At 48.7% G+C, this 15,775-nt stretch overlaps 1 protein-coding gene across 2 annotated transcripts in view; it reads left to right on the forward strand.

The window, feature by feature from the left end:
* Positions 1-15,775, forward strand: part of LYPD6 (LY6/PLAUR domain containing 6) — a 122,859-nt gene that overhangs the window by 40,218 nt on the left and 66,866 nt on the right. The window lies entirely within an intron of this gene.

The raw sequence follows: 15,775 nt of genomic DNA on the forward strand, positions 1-15,775 counted from the left end.
GGGGAAGAGAATGAGCTGCCAAGGAATTAAATCCAGGTCCTCATACCAGGAATTACTCACCCTTTACAAAAACAGGTTCCTCTCTCATGCCTTAGGTATATTGAATGTCTTTGCTAACAAAAATTCTAGTATTCCATGCACCAGGGAACTGACACAGAGAGCTGCAGCCTGGACCGGGGCTTCTTATAGGAGTCTCCAGTTGGGCCCAATGTGCCTGTCCAATGCAAGTGCTTCTGCATTCCTCTGTAAACCCAAGAACATCCTGTGAGGAGCAAACATAAAAATGGAGTCAACTAATGAAACTATGAGTCATGGGCCGACTGCAACTGCACGAGTTAAAAACCTTAAAGTTTGCATTTCTCCTATCTCCACACCATGGTTTTCCTCCTCACTGGGCTGATTCTTGGTTGTGTGAGGACAGTTCGGGGTCGAGATCCTGTCAGATGGCCTTCCTCCCAGGTTCCACAATGATCGCTGCTTAAGAACACAGCTAAGGATGTCTGGTCCTGCCTGGGACTCCCCCTCCCAGTCATCACTTTATTTAGCAAAGGATCTGGAAGGTTTTTTCCATGCATCTTCAACCAGGCTAGATGAAATTTGCTAGCATAGGGTGCAAGGAAAATTTAGGCAGATAAAGGAAGAGAAAGTAGGCATATTATATATATATATTTTAAGATTTTATATATATATCTTTTTATATATATATAAATATATATATATATATATTTTAAGATTTTATATATTATAAAATATATAAAGATTTTATTTATTTATTCATGAGAGACACACAGGCAGAGACACAGGTAGAGGGAGAAGCAGGCTCCCTGCAGGGAGCCCGATGTGGGACTCGATCCCGGGACCCCAGGATCACACCCTGGGCTGAAGGCAGGCGCCCAACCACAGAGCCACCCAGGCTCAAATATATAAATGTCATTATACATTTTAAAGAAATATATTTTTCATCCTCTGGGAAGCCTTCTGGTCATCAAAAAGTGGAGGGGCTGATGGGGATTTTACCCAAATTGTTTCTTACCTTCTGCTTCCCTCTATCCTCCTAACACTTTGACTAAAAAAGTGAGCAGTTGCTTTTCTCTTTTATGTTTAGGAAGCAAAACTACAGTTTGTAGGAATTCCTTTACCCTAATAGGCACTGAGATTTTTTTAAGTACCTTGCATGTGTCCGGAATCATACCATCAAAACCCATGCCGGTCACGTGCCCAGCCGGCAAGTGTCACCAGCTGGTACGCTTAGCAGATGTCTAACTGCGTTGCCAAAGGGTGCAGAGAGCAAGACTCGCTAGGCATAGGGATGCTTGGTGAGACCCATTTTGTGAATTCTCCCAGGCTTTGGTAAAAGTCCTAGTTGATTCTAATTTTAGGTTTAGGATTTCCCAGCTTGACGCTAGGAATGGGCTATTGGACCATCAAGGGAGCAAAACCAAACCCCTGGGCCTCTGCTTCTGCCACCTGCCACCCCCACCCAACATAGGCTTCAAAAATTCCAAACCTTGGGGGGATGTCTGTCTGGATTTCAGGTGGCAAAATAAGCTCTCAGGTGTCGCTGATGCATTCCAGGGGCTGGGCTTCCCTGGGCCCTTTATTGGAATTCGCCCTTATTCTGGACGGAGGGACATAATCAGGGGCTGTACTTTGAAAATAGAGACTCGATGGCCTTCCTCCAGGGTGAAGTTATAATGGTGAATGGGTGCAGGTGAGGCTTTATCCAGCTTTAGGCTGGCCTCCCCACAGCCCATCGTTAATTCCTAATACTTGCAACACAACTCTCCTGGTAGGACCTTAAGCTCATAAAGTCTCATTCCTCTATTAAGACCCTGCCGTAACTATATACTTCGCTCATGCTGTTACATTTTTGTCACTTTGATGTCTTTGTTTGAATCAAAAGAATACTTTCTTTGAATTTGACTGGGAGATTAGTTCTCCAGATTGGCTCAGAGCCCATGAGTAGAAGTAGTAGTCCCTGTGTCATCTGAAATACTTAGGAACACTTCATGGGAACAAGTTAATCTGGAGTATTATGGGGATTTTGTTTCTCACCTGTTAATTAACAGACTCTTTCAGGGACTTGAGACTCTGGACCTGAACACCTGATTTCAGGTGACTGCGGGATGTTATTGTCTTAACGCTGGCTTATGGCTTAATCATAAATTTGCAGGAGCATTTGAAGAATTTGGTTTAGTTAAAAAAAAAAGTATTCATTTTTATAAGCCAATTTATATGATGTTCAGGATCAGACAAAACCAATTCATTGTAATAAAAGCCAGAAGAGTGGTTACCTCAGGAGAGGGTGGGGACAGGACAGAGGCGTGAACCTCCTGGAGGCTGGAGACGTTCCGTAGCTTGTACAGGGTGGGAGTTACGCAGGGGCAGACACACGTCAACGTTCACAGAGCTATACACAGCGAAGAAGGAAAAGAATTCTCATCTGGGGAAAGAAGAATTCTCATCTTGGGAAATGATGGTATAAACCATCATTTGGATGGGAGTTTATACCATCATTTCCCAAGATGGTAAACTTTGTTATAAATTCTCAGTGTAAACCTCTAGAAGGTTTTAAGACTGAATAGGGAGTCACATGATCAGATTTGTACTTTGAAGAGCTCTCTCTGGTGGTTGCTGGAGAAAGGATGGGCAGGGACAGGAACGAGACAATGACAAGGGCTCTAGCGACAGATGGTGGGTCCTTGGGTTAGATGGTGGTGGGGGATAGAGGACCGAGGGATCTGTGGGTTGTAGGAGAAGGAGGTGCTGAGGATGACTCCCCAGAGTCCAGTAGTGTGGATGGAGGGGCCATTGCCTGGGGATCAAGAAGCCAGCTGGGGACAAGGTGAGTTTCCGATGCCTGTGAGCCAGCCTCAGTGATGACAGGAGGTAATTAAATTAATGAGTCTGGAGTCAAGAAAATAGGTCTGGGCTGAAGTTATAAATTTGGGAGTTGCTGGTGTGGTGTTTAAAGCAGTGGGAGTGCATGAGGTCACCTTGGGCGAGAGCATAGGGTTGGAAGACAAGGCCTTCCAAGACTGCCCCGGGAGATTGCCACGGCGGGCCGGCGGGCAGTCAGAACAGGCGGCTACGGAGGAGGGAGGAGGGTAGAAGGACAGCAAGGATGCCATGCTGCGATGCATAGGATCCAAGGAAGAATGGTTCTAGAAGCGGAGCGCTCAACCGTGGCCAGTGTTGCAGACGGTCAAGTAAGTTGAGGACTGAACTCTTGAGGTGCACTGAGCAGCACGGACGCCGTCAGTCACGCTTGATGCGAAGGTCTGCTGGTGGAAGCCACACCGGAGTGAGGCAAAAGCAGATATTTTTTTTTCCCTTCAGGGTGTTTATTGCTTTAGCTGTATACTCCGGAAATCAATCCTTTATGTAACTTTTAATTGTGTAACAACATTATTTTATTTTATTTTATTTTATTTTATTTATTTTATTTTATTATTTTGTTATTTTATTTTATTTTTATTTTTTTATGTAGCAACATTTATTTTTTTTATTTTTTTTGCATTTATTTATTTTTTATTTAAATTCAATTAGCCAACATATAGTACATCATTAGTTTCAAATGTAGTGTTCAATAATGTATTAGTTGCATATAACACCCAGTGCTCATCACATTATGTGCCCTCCTTAACGCCCATTACCCAGTTACCCCAACCACCCATCACCCACCTCCTCTCTAACAATCCTTAGTTTGTTTCTCAGAGTTAAGAGTCTCTCATGGTTTGTCCCCATCTCTGATTTCTTCCCATTAGGTTTTCTCTCTCTTCCCCTATGATCCAGCACTTTCTAGCCCGCCAGGTCTCTCTGGATGGGTCAGCTGCCAGTCTAATATTTCTTACCCCTATATGTTAAGGAATTCTCATCTCAAGCTGCTTTCAGGATTTTCTCTTTATCTCTGAAATTTGCAAGCTTTACCATTATATGTCAGGGTGTTGATCTATCTTTATTGATTTTGGGAGGCATCCTCTCTACCTCTTAGACTTCAATGCCTATTTCCTTCTCCAGATGGGAAGTTCTCAGCTATGGTTTGCTCAAATATCCCTTTTATCCCTCTGTCTCTCTCTCATCTCCCTTGGGGACCCTCAATAATTCTCATATTGTTCTGTTTTATGGCATTACTGATTTTTCAAAGCCTCCTCTTGTGGTTCGTTACTTGTTTTTCTCTCTTTTCCTCAGCTTCCTTCCTTTCTATCAACTTGTCTTCCATGTCACTTACTCTCTCTTCTGCCTCATTTACCCTAGGGCTTAGAGCATCCAATTTAGCCTGAATCTCAGTTAGAGCATTTTAAATTTTGGCCTGATTAGATTTAATGTCTGCACTAAAAGATTCTCTCATGTCTTTTATGCTTCTTTCAAGCCCAGCTAGCATCTTTATAATTGTTATCCTGAATTTCAGCTCTGACATCTTACTTATAACCATATCAATTAGATCTGTGACAGAAAGTATTAACCTCTGGTTCTTTCTTTTGTTGTGAATTCCTCCTTCTAGTCATTTTTCCCAGAGAAGAACACGTGAACAAGTCAACAAAATCTAAAATATCAATCCCCCCCCAAAAAAAAAAAATCAATCCCAACTCAAGCTAAATACACACTAGACAAATGCAAAGAGGTTGGAAACCAAGTAAGAAAAGAAAAAGAAAGGGAGAAAAAAGGAGGGGGAGAAAGAGAGAATATAATTTGCCAGGTGGACAAAACAGGATGATGCATTTGGTCCTGAGTGTATTTTGGTCTGTGTGTTAGTAGCAACATTTAAATTGGTGTTTAATTCTACAGCACAGTGTAAAAGGGATTAATTGGGGTCCCAGTTTCCTAGTCGTTCTGGTCAAAGAAATTGAATTTAGGAAATTCTGGGGGAAATTATTTACTCTGTAGGATTTTTAAGGAGATCGTTTTCACGGTCCCACTCCTGGCCCCACGCAGAAATGAACTGCGTGATACTTGGATTCATGTTGCTTTAAAAGGGCGAAGTACTGAATGAACTTTCTTGGGACATTTAGAATTTCTCTAGCTAATATTGAGGCTAAGTATCCCTCTAGGCTAAAAGTCCAGCATCTTTTCTTAAACCTATTACAGGAATCCCAGTAATGGAAAGAAACCAGGGCAGGCAGTGCTTATTTAGTCATATTATTTCAGAAGTCAAATACACTGTTTTGTTGCCTTAAATATATAGGTTGAGAGAAAGGTAGGGGAGAAGGGAAAAAGTCTCAAAATTATGCTCAGGTCTTTGGTGCAAGACGCGTTTTGAGATTACGATGCATCGTGTTGCTCTGGTCAGCAGCATGGGAAGTCCGCGGTGCAAGTGTGACTCCTCCATCCTGGAGAGCAGTGGCCACCTGGATCCCGAGTGCCCCACGCTAACGGAGAACGAAGGCACGATCTGAGCACTACCCAGAGCCCAGCAAGCAGTGGATGCCCAAGGGATGTTACATCGAATGGAAAACCCATCCCTGACGATGTCCTTTCTCTTGCTTTCTTTCACAATCTCGGGCCCTTAAGAGACATGATCTGTATTAAATTTCTTATTGCATTTAGGAGATTCTGCGGACAGTTGCGAGGTCAGATCTATAGTGAGGTTCTTTATACAGGGGTGTCCAGGGGCAGACAGCTGACGCCGTGTGTCCTGGACAGGTGGCACACGTTAGGCTGCTGTTACAGGTGGTTAATATTGTAGGATCAAATTTGGTTTCATGACATCATTCTAATTAAAAAATATGGTATATGCGTTTGTTTTTTCTTTTCTGCCTGTGCTGGATGACCAAGGCGAGAGCAGCCAGGAGCGTTGTTATTTCGGCCGCTGTGCCAAAGTCTCAGGGCAGGAGGGATGTTCAGCTTAGTTCGGGTAAACTGGAGCCTTCAAGGGTCTAGAGAGACTTGAGGGAGTGTTTGTGACCCATCAGAAGAGCTGTTTCCCGGACTTACTTTAGGGTTTACATTAGATTAGAATCAAAGGGCCTTTGCGCATCTTTCTTTAGATGGGGGTGGGGTACGTGTGGATTTATTTTGGAGGTGGCCACACCAGCGCTTGCCTTGGTCGCTTGAGAAGTTTTCATCGGCGTAAAAGAACCGTATCTGTAAGTTCCTGTGCATTTGGCATGCGTATTTTTGTTTATTTTTTACACATAGGTGGTCTCAAGTTGTATTCTTCTGGGACTTATGAGGCCGAGTCATGGAGCTGTCGGAGATAGATGAGGCTGCGAGTGGGGAGAAACTTAGGTGAGAGGCTTCTTTACCTCTGAAGGTTAGTGGATGATGAGAATAAGGCCTTCTGGGTTTTGGTGACCTACTGAAATGGGGGCCTGCTTTCTGTCTTGGCTCGAGGAAAATAGAGCCCAGAAAACCCATATGCGCTCTTTGACCTTGGAGGCCCAACAACCTCAAGCAAGACTTAGAATGTGTCTTTTCTGAACAGGATCAGAAAAGTGTCGTTTTCCTGTTGGTTCCCTTAGGCTCTTCCGTTTTCCTGCCTCTTCACCGTGCGCCCCGTAGGCTCATGGTTACAACTGGCCCCAACACATTGAAATTTCCTCCCAAGTGCCCCGAAGGGCCCATTGGGTTACTATTATCATTGCTGTTATTATTACTATTGACATTATTGCCGAGAGGCGAGGAACTGGCTTTGACAGGTTGGGGGGGGGGGACCCCAACGAGAGTGTGGCTGAGCTGCCGGGGAGCCCTTGGTCTGAGACACGAGAGCATTGTCTAGGATGTCACTAATGAGAGCAATGTCCTAAGTATGCAAAGCATATGGGATTGGGTGTCTCCTTCCAAAAGCGCCACCCCTGCAAAATTACAACTGCTGCATTTTCTTAGCATGTGAGCCGGGTGTTATTTTAGCCTGAGAGGAGGCCGCTGAGCTGGAGGTCCTGAACACGCCTCGACAACTGTGACCCCGGAGAGCGCTGTGAAAACACACGGGGGCCGCTTGCTGGTGTGGAAATCACCTCCGGGCTGAAACAACAGAGGCTGAGGCCGAGCAGCGTCTGCCCGGGCGTGCGGCTTGCCCTGGGTCTGTTTTGGAGACAGACTCCAAATTCGCAGTCCACAACCCGGACAGGGGAAACAGCTCTCCCTCGCTTGGCGATGCCCAAGAGCTTTCTGGCCGTCAGCTCACATTATGCAATCACCTTGCATCTGAATACTAGTGGAATAAATAGAGGTGGAGAGTCCTCGCCGGCCCCTCGCCGGCCCACGCAGACCCCACGCCAGCCCCACGCCGACCCCAGCTTGGCTTTCTCCATCGCCTCTGGCCTTCTCCTTAGTAGGTGGGGCCCTTCTAATCTGGAAAAACCATGACAGGGATGGTGAGAGAACAAAGGTTTGGGGCAATGGAACCTGCACCCCCATCTGTAAAAGGCTAGTAGCCCTAACTACCCAGGTAGCGTTGCCGGAAGAAGTGAATGCAACCACCTGTGTTATTTAAGCGCAGCGTAAGGATGCGTTGTCCTCAGATGCTCCCTCTGTAAGGGTCTGATGGACACAGCACCGTGCTCACGCGGCCGAGGTCCGTGCTGCGGGCTGCACATGCATGTCCCGGGGGCGGCGGGCAACCTCATCGCAGGAGCAGGACGCCGATCTGGAATCCGCAGAAGCCACCACAGAGCCTCTGCCGACCAGCGCCGCTGTCCCCGATGGCTGCTGTCCCTATTCGATTGGTGCAGAACGGGGCACATCCATTTAATGAAATACGGAGCCGCCCTAAGCTGCTGCGCTCCTCTCTCCTGGTTTCCTATAAAGTGTCCACGGTGCGGTCCCCAGGCACCGTGCCTTCCCTCTCCTTTGTCGCTCTGGTGCCTGGAGGGGGCATCAGATCCGACCTCTCCGGGACGTGGTTATGCGTTTGCGAGCCGTCCACTGTCGGATTCCATCGTTTTAACCAGGTTTTTTGGCCACTGCTGCTAGGGTGGGCGGTGGCCCCTGGTTTAGGCTCCGGCTCCAGGAAAGGTGAAGAGTGCTCTGCTCCAAAGTACGCAGGTGATTTTTCTTTGGCAAAAATAGATGACTTACTGTGTTGAAGTTGCTGTTGTTGTGTTTCTTTCTTCCTACCTTTTTTGGGAAATGTGCCGAAAACATGTGGTCTTTTGGGTCCGTTGTGACGTTTCGGTGCAAGGAGAAGGTGCAGGAGTCGGCTTGCTTTGCTTAATGACTTGAGGAAGCTGCGATGGCTGACCACGTCCTGGGGTGCAGCGGGCACCGGGCACCGCGGCTGCTTTATCCGACTTGAAGGAGGCTGCAGGAGCCGGAGCACTGCTCCCAGGTCACAGTGGCCTGTGGGCCGAGTAACGGTGTGGTGTAGGCCCCTGTCCTCCCGGTCTTCACACCCTCATCTTTGCTTGCTGCCTGGGATATTCCTGCCCCAGAGCCCCTCTCGGCCTCTGCCTCCGTCCATCGCACGAGCACCCAGTGTCCCGTGCACAGGTGCCGGGCGGAACCCTGGGGATCTAGTGGGACACAGCGTGTGTCCGCGTTCTCTGCGCACCTCCTAAGCTGGTGATGCCTGAGTTTCATCCCTTCTCGGGAATGGCTCTCCTAGCTGTGCCTAATTTGTAGGCAGAAAAAAAAAAAAGCAGCAGCAGGAGAGCTCAGGACAGGGCTCCTTTCACCCCGGGGCCGCTTCTATGATCAGACTTTTAATAATAGCACTTGTCCCGTCGCTTCTCTTTCATTCTCTTGTTTGCGGTTATCAATTGAGCATCAGTTTTCACTTATCCCACCGGGAATATTCTATTCTACTAGTCACTGACTTATTAAATATTTTTTGAGTGCCTGTTACCTGCAATATACAATACGGATCCTGTTATTGATCAGTGGTTCTTTCCTTTTTTGTTTTTTTTTAAGGATTTTATTTATTCATGAGCGACGGGGGGTGGGGGCAGAGACACAGGCAGAGGGAGATGCAGGCCTCCTGCGGGACTCGATCCCAGGACCCTGGAGTCACACCCTGAGCCCAAGGCAGATGCCCACCCGCTGAGCCCCCCACCTGGGGGGGGGGAGGAGGCAAGTGGCTATATTTGTTTGCGCAGGTCTTCCTGCGGGACGGAGGAGGGAAGACGTAGGCTCTGCAGTGGGACTGAGTCCGCGGCTGCCCCTCCAGCTTCCGCAGCTCCTAGGCCGCACGTGGGCCCCGGGACCAGCCCCATCGGCCTCCGTGCCCCGGGCTGGCTGTCCCCGGCTCCGGCCCCTTGTCCCCACCTCTGCTGTCGGTCGGCCGTGCGGTACGTCCCCCGCCTCCGAGGGCCTCGAGCCTGCACTTGGTTTTGGCCGCAGGAGCTGGCGGGAGGCTTGCAGGGACTGTGGGTGCGCGGCAGGCACCGACGGCGGGCTCGCTGGGTCTTGTAAGCGGGTGATTCTGGGTGAGGATGCGGGTGTGAGCCGGTGGTGTTCACGATCCGCGTGGGCTGTGCGAGGAAGGCTTTTGATCCCGGACTGACCCGAACCTGCCATGTCCGGGGCCGCGGGCACTTGGCCGGAGCCGCAGGAGGCCGAGCGGGGTCATCAGGGGACACACTGGGGCTGCAGCCGGCTGGGGGGCAGTGGGCGAGCCGGAGGGGGCGGCGGCCGAGGAGGCCCGGATGAGCCGCCCATCCCGTCAGCGGCAAGGACGTGGGAACAGAGACTTTGCCGAAGGGAGCCCAGTGCCCGGGAGGGCAGGACCGACGTCCGTTTGAAAATTGATATTTGGGGGGCGCCTGGGGGCTCAGATGGTTGCGTGTCTGCCTTCAGCTCAGGTCCTGATCCCGGTCCGGCTCGAGCTCTGCGGGGAGTCTGCTGCGCCCTGTCCCTGGGCAGCTCCCCCTGCCTGTGCGCTCCCTCCCGCTCGCTCTCAAATAGATAAATACAAGTCTTTAAAAAGTTGATATTTGAAAAAAAAAAAATTTCTGATTCTGCCTTGAATGGGGTTGAAGCCCGATGAGCAGCAGGAGGGTTTGTGCTTGTGAGCGCTCAGTGCCTCCTCTGTGCACCCCCGGCCCGGGGTGAAGGGAGCCCCGTCCTGAGCTCTCCTGCTGCTGATCGGGCCTCGACTCGGTCCTTTCGGACCGGTCCTTCCTCCTCCTTTCGGCGTGGGGACCCCTCACGTCTCTGAGAGGACGGGACTGCTGTCTTCTTGCCTACCTCCGAGTGGGAGCATTAGCTGGGAACCTGAAAGTTATGGCTGATATCTGTGACTCAGTGATTTAATTCCTCAAGCCAATAAATACTAATCCAGCACACGCCGCGGAGCGCCAGGTAGGGTTCCAGGTGCGGGCCACGGAGCAGGGAAGCTTCCGTTGTCTGCAGGGCCACGGGAGACAGACGGTGAGCGAAATAAATCAGTAAGTGGTAGTGTGTGTTGGAAAGGGACAAGTCAGTCGTGGGAGCGTGAGCTCTCCGTAGAATTAGAGCAGGGCAGGGGGCAGGCGAGGTTTGCCATCTTAGGTAAGATCAGGGACCGTGCCACTGGCAAGGCCACTGCACAGAATCTCGGTGGGGGTGGGGGGGCGGCCGTGGGCCAGGGGGAGCACTCAGCCCGGGGGGGAGCACTCGGCCCACGGAGGGAGCACTCGGCCCAGGGGGGAGCACTCAGCCCAGGGAGGAGCACGCGCAGACGCCCGAGGCTGGAGTTCCTGGGCACCTTGAGAGCAGGCGTGGGGCGAGGTCAGGAGGTCAGGAAGGGAATGGAGCTGCACTCCGGCGGCTTGGAGGCCTTCGCAACACCTCTGGCTTCCCGCTGAGGGAGAGCGAGAGCCCCAGAAGGTTCTCAGGGGAGGAGATGGCCTTAGCCGATGGCTCTTCTCCAAGGATCACTGCCTGCCGGGTTGAGAAGAAACTCGAGGGGCCCCGGGTGGCAGCAGGGGACGAGAAGGGGACTTACACGCCGTACTCCAGGCAGGAGGGGAGGGGGCGATGAGTCGTGAGAAGGGTCGGAGCCTGGATGCACCTTGAAGACTCGCAGACGGTCAGGTCCCGAGGGAGGCGGCCGGTCGGGCAGCGGGGGGCCGTGGCGCTGGGGTCCGGGCCTCTTCTGATGTCTTGGGAGTCCCCAGCGAAGGGAGGGCGGATCAGCACGGGAGCACGACGCCAGGGCCAGCGGGGACGTTTGGGGAGAGGAGAGGACCCACGTGGCCGTGGCCGTGGCCGGAGAAGGTGGGCCCCGAGCCGCTGCTGGGCGTTACGGGCGGCGGTATCCGTTGGCCTGTCCCGCTCCACTGTCCCGAACCGTCCCACGGAGACACCAGACTCCTTGCTCCTCGTCCGTCAAGCCTTCGGTTCTGTCATTTGGGCCACAGTCCAGGGGAAAGCGAGGCTCGCGGCGAGAAGATCCTGGCCGAGCTTAACAATGAGATCTACTGGGGATCCCTGGGTGGTGCAGCGGTTTGGCGCCTGCCTTTGGCCCAGGGCGCGATCCTGGAGACCCGGGATCGAATCCCACGTCGGGCTCCCGGTGCATGGAGCCTGCTTCTCCCTCTGCCTGTGTCTCTGCCTCTCTCTCTCTCTCTCTCCCTCTGTGACTATCATAAATAAATAAAAAAAAATAAAAAAAAAAAAACAATGAGATCTACTTAACTTAATAGGAAAAACATGGCCCTGCTAATGGGCATCTGGTTGCTTTCCAGGTCATAAATATATTTTTAGGAATACTTTTGTTAACAAGGGAACTTCTAATTTCCTTAAGTGCAAAGTATTATTATAAATAGGAACTAGGTGTGAAATGGTTCTTCTTACTCTGCAGTCACCTCCCCGATGATCGTCATTGTGCCGTGGGGATGGTAACATCAGGGCAAAATAGCGCCCGTTTCCCCTTAGGTATGATCAGAATTGCTGAGGTGTGGAATTGATTATTTTCCTATTGCATTAGAAATGGTTTGATCGGGGCGGCCCAGGTGGCTCAGCGGTTTAGCGCCGCCTTCAGCCCAGGGCATGATCCTGGAGGCCCGGGATCGAGTCCCACGTGGGGCTCCCTGCATGGAGCCTGCTTCTCCCTCTGCCTGTGTCTCTGCCTCTCTCTCTCTCTGTTTCTAATAAATAAATAAAATCTTAAAAAAGAAATGGCTTGATCGTTCTCCGCTGCTGCATCTCCCCCTTACTGTGCCGCCTCCCTCGGGGAGCTCCTCCCCGTGCTCTCTCTGCCTTTTGAACTTCGCTCACTGCTTATCACCCTCCCGGAGACCCGACTCCGTGGCCCTAAGTCATGTTTGGGAACCTCACCCACAGCAGTCAGCGTCTCGGTCCGGCCGTCCCGACTGTAGCAGAGATCACTGGAGTTTCTAAGTCTTTCAACAGCTTGATTCAAATCTTATATAAAAGTTAGTTAGTGTCAGAACAACTTAACCATACACAAATTTTGGTCACACATAAAAACTGTAGGAATCGGAGTGATTTCAGAACGTCTGTAGACGTGGAGTCGATACTCAAGTTGGTAGCCTGGTGTAATGCTGCTACTTCATTAATTGGAGAGAAAGCTATGAAAATCTTGGGGACTGACCTCCTCTAGAATTCTTGAAGATACACTATGTTTTACTTTACTGCTAATATTGTATATATGGATACGTATATAAAATGGTTACAAGGCAATGGGCTTTGACTAGAGAGTCTGTGATGATCTTTTAGAATATTCTCCAAGGAAAATGGTAAGAATAAAAAACTTTGAATGTTAATATCTGGTCATAAAGAAAATACTCCAATGAGTGCTTTGGAGATACTTTTTTATTGTAGTAAAATATACGTAACATAAAATTGATCACTTTAACCGTTTTAGAGTGTGCAGTTTAGTAACATTAATTACATTCACGCTGTTGTGCAACCAGCGCTACTATTTGAATCCTAAACTTTATTTTCCAAAGCTCAGTAAGTGCTCTCTAAATTATATAAAAGTATTAAAAAGTTTTCTGTACCAGCCGACTCACCTCGAGTTTTAATAGGTCAGTAAATGAGTTTTGGGTTAGAAATTATCCAATGTGAGTGTTCATTTTGTTGCGATATGTTCATTTCTTACTAGGCTGAGCTTAACCACATGTTTGGCCTCGTTGGTCATTCGTTAAAATTCAGGTAAGGCGATTGCTTTCACAAGCCTTCCCTTAATCCTTTTATCAAAGCACCGCAAAATTAAAGTCGACATCTGTTAGTTTAACATCAAAGAGACTTGACGATCACGTATATTGCCGCATGTACAGTCCACGGATTAAAGTCAGTTTGGTTTAAAGAGACCCCAAATAAGAGAGGACTAAAGGAAGCCATACGTGGAAGCTAGAATGAAAGAGAACTAATCTTACAAAGCATTATGGGTCCGAGTCTTCCGTGAGCTGTGTAAATACCGTAGAAAGGAATCAGCTTGGCAGATTACAAGGAACTGGGTATACTTTGAGCAAATTTAGAAATTTTCAACTTAAATCCTTGATGGCTTTGCTTTTTGATAACAGTGGTCATGATTTCCTAGCACCTACCAGTAGGTGTCTACCGGTAGGTAACACAACTGAGTCTCCCTGCTTATGTTGTGCGTACTATGACCTGCACTTCTTTCTCCACCTATAAAACACGTATTCATCTTTCAGGATTTAAATAAACTGCCTTTTCTTTTGTGAAGACTTCCCAGCTCCTATAGACAAGTCATTGAATCTTCCTTTATGGTCCAATATACTCTGCCCCCCCCCCAAAAAAAATCCATATTGTAGCAAACATGATATTAAATTCTCATTTCCCCTATACTGTAAGCTTCTCAGGGAAAGGGGCTGTGTCTTATTTCTACTTGTGTTCCCACCGTAGTTCCTAGCACGGAGCGGAAACCGGTTGAATGTTTGTTAACTGACTAAATACATGAACAAATCAATCCAAGCATCCATACTAGGATTTTCATTTTTTGACGGGCCTCAATGGTAAGATGTTCGCATTTCATCTACTAAAGAAATATGCTATATATATATATATATATGGTCCGATTTTACGTGTCGAGGGAGCAGACATTTCCGTCTGTGACAGAAACTGAAGACAGAGTGTTTTGGTCACAAACTCTTGGACATTTGTCCATGGCTGTAGGAAACTCACGATGGCATCCGTATAGAAATTCCCAATTGACTACGTTTGTTTGTCTTGGCAATTGAGAAGGCACTAGGGGGCATGACTCCTTCAAGTCCTTGGTGCCAGAGTGTGACATCAGCTTTGTCCTGTGTAAAGGCCCCACACTGGTCCCAGTCATGGGCGTTGGTTGGAGAAACATTGCACTTGACATGGCGCTTGCCACAGTTGGGTGCTGGGGTTGGCATTGCAGCTGGCACCCCAGAGGAAAGAGCACACAGAGAATAGCCTCTCTCCAGGTGTCCCTCTGGATTTCTGGGAGGAGGTAAAGACTCTCCCCTCACTCCAGGTGCAAACTTAGCGACCCTCTACCTTCAAGTGGCTTCCTGGGACCCATCCTTTCATTTCCCTTCCCTTTTGCTTCGCTTTGGGTTCCTCTTCTGCCCTGAAGGAGAGCTCATGGCGTTCTACGGGGCCGAGTGTGAATAAGTGCCTCATTTTATTCCCTCTGCAGAAACTCAACCGACTGCTCTCACTGGCCCTCCCTGCATGCAACATTCAGAGCAGAAGCATCTGAGAGGCACATTTCTTTCACTAAGTCCCCAGGAGGACAAACCCAGCAAGGACACGTTGGATTTATCTGAGTTTAACAGTATTCGTCAGAGAGAAGCCCGCGTGTGCAAAAGAAATTGGCAATTTGGGATAACTAGCAACAGAGTCCTAATATCAGTCATGTCTGCGGAGGGCTACCATGGTGACCTCCTTGTTAACAAGTCGGGGACTTAACAGGTCTTCTCAGCCAGGCAATTGAGGAGATTTATTTTCTTAGACTGAAATGCCCAGTGAATTCAGTGAAAGCAATTAGACTTGCTCTGTACAGAAATGGAAATTTTTCCTTTCCTATGATTATCAAACAGAGAAATCACAGCTTATTTGTTTGCGCTCTTTCCAGAACAGCTATGAGAAAGGCGGAGGGAAAAGGGCTGAGTTTTTTCTGGCACTGAAAAAAAAAAAAAAAGGCCACATTTGTCTTTATATGTACAGAGGAGGCAGGGGAGCGACAGAGGCAGAACGAGAGAGCTACATGCTTTGGAGAGTGGGGTGAGGTTGGGCTCCCTTCCCCGAGGTTGGACAGTCGAGGCAGTCCTTGAGTCTAGAACATCACCACTGTTCCCCAGGTGCTGCTGAATGAATTCATCTTGGCAAAGGATCAAGAATTTCTCCCCAACCTGTAATTAACCGGCATAATTGCCTGTGTTTTCCAAAATGAAAATGTTCTTAAAACCCAATCCATATATTTTAGCCTTTTTAATCTTCTGTAGAAAAAAAATATAGTATGTGAGCAAAGTCACCGCTTCCTCAAGAATGAAGACTAACCTGAATTTAGTTATAAGGAACGGGGAGTCTTCAGAACAGTAAAGGGAGGGTCAGGTTTTGCTTCCTATTGCACTTAGTTTTGGAGGATTTTTGTTTCCACTGCAGCTGCCTAGAGTTACCCTCTCTTTATAAAGTGATTTTCAGATTTCTCATCTACCATGTGCTTTAAATTGTAATGATGCTTATTGACATGGAAGGGCCTGATTTTCTGCTTTTCACTCATGTCATCTTCTTTTCTTCCACGGCTAGAAACCCCCGTCTCTTGCGGTATATGGCCTTCAGAGGGTGGAAGCAGGTCCTTTACTATGAGACTCAGTGTCGGGCCTGAGTACCTGCTTTCCAGGTGGAGACTGTGGGCCTTGTTTGTGGGCCTACTCTGGGGCAAAGAGGCAGATAG

This window comes from Canis lupus, chromosome 19 (genome assembly GCF_011100685.1).
Source record: "Canis lupus familiaris isolate Mischka breed German Shepherd chromosome 19, alternate assembly UU_Cfam_GSD_1.0, whole genome shotgun sequence".
In the NCBI taxonomy this organism is placed as follows: Eukaryota; Metazoa; Chordata; class Mammalia; order Carnivora; family Canidae; genus Canis; species Canis lupus.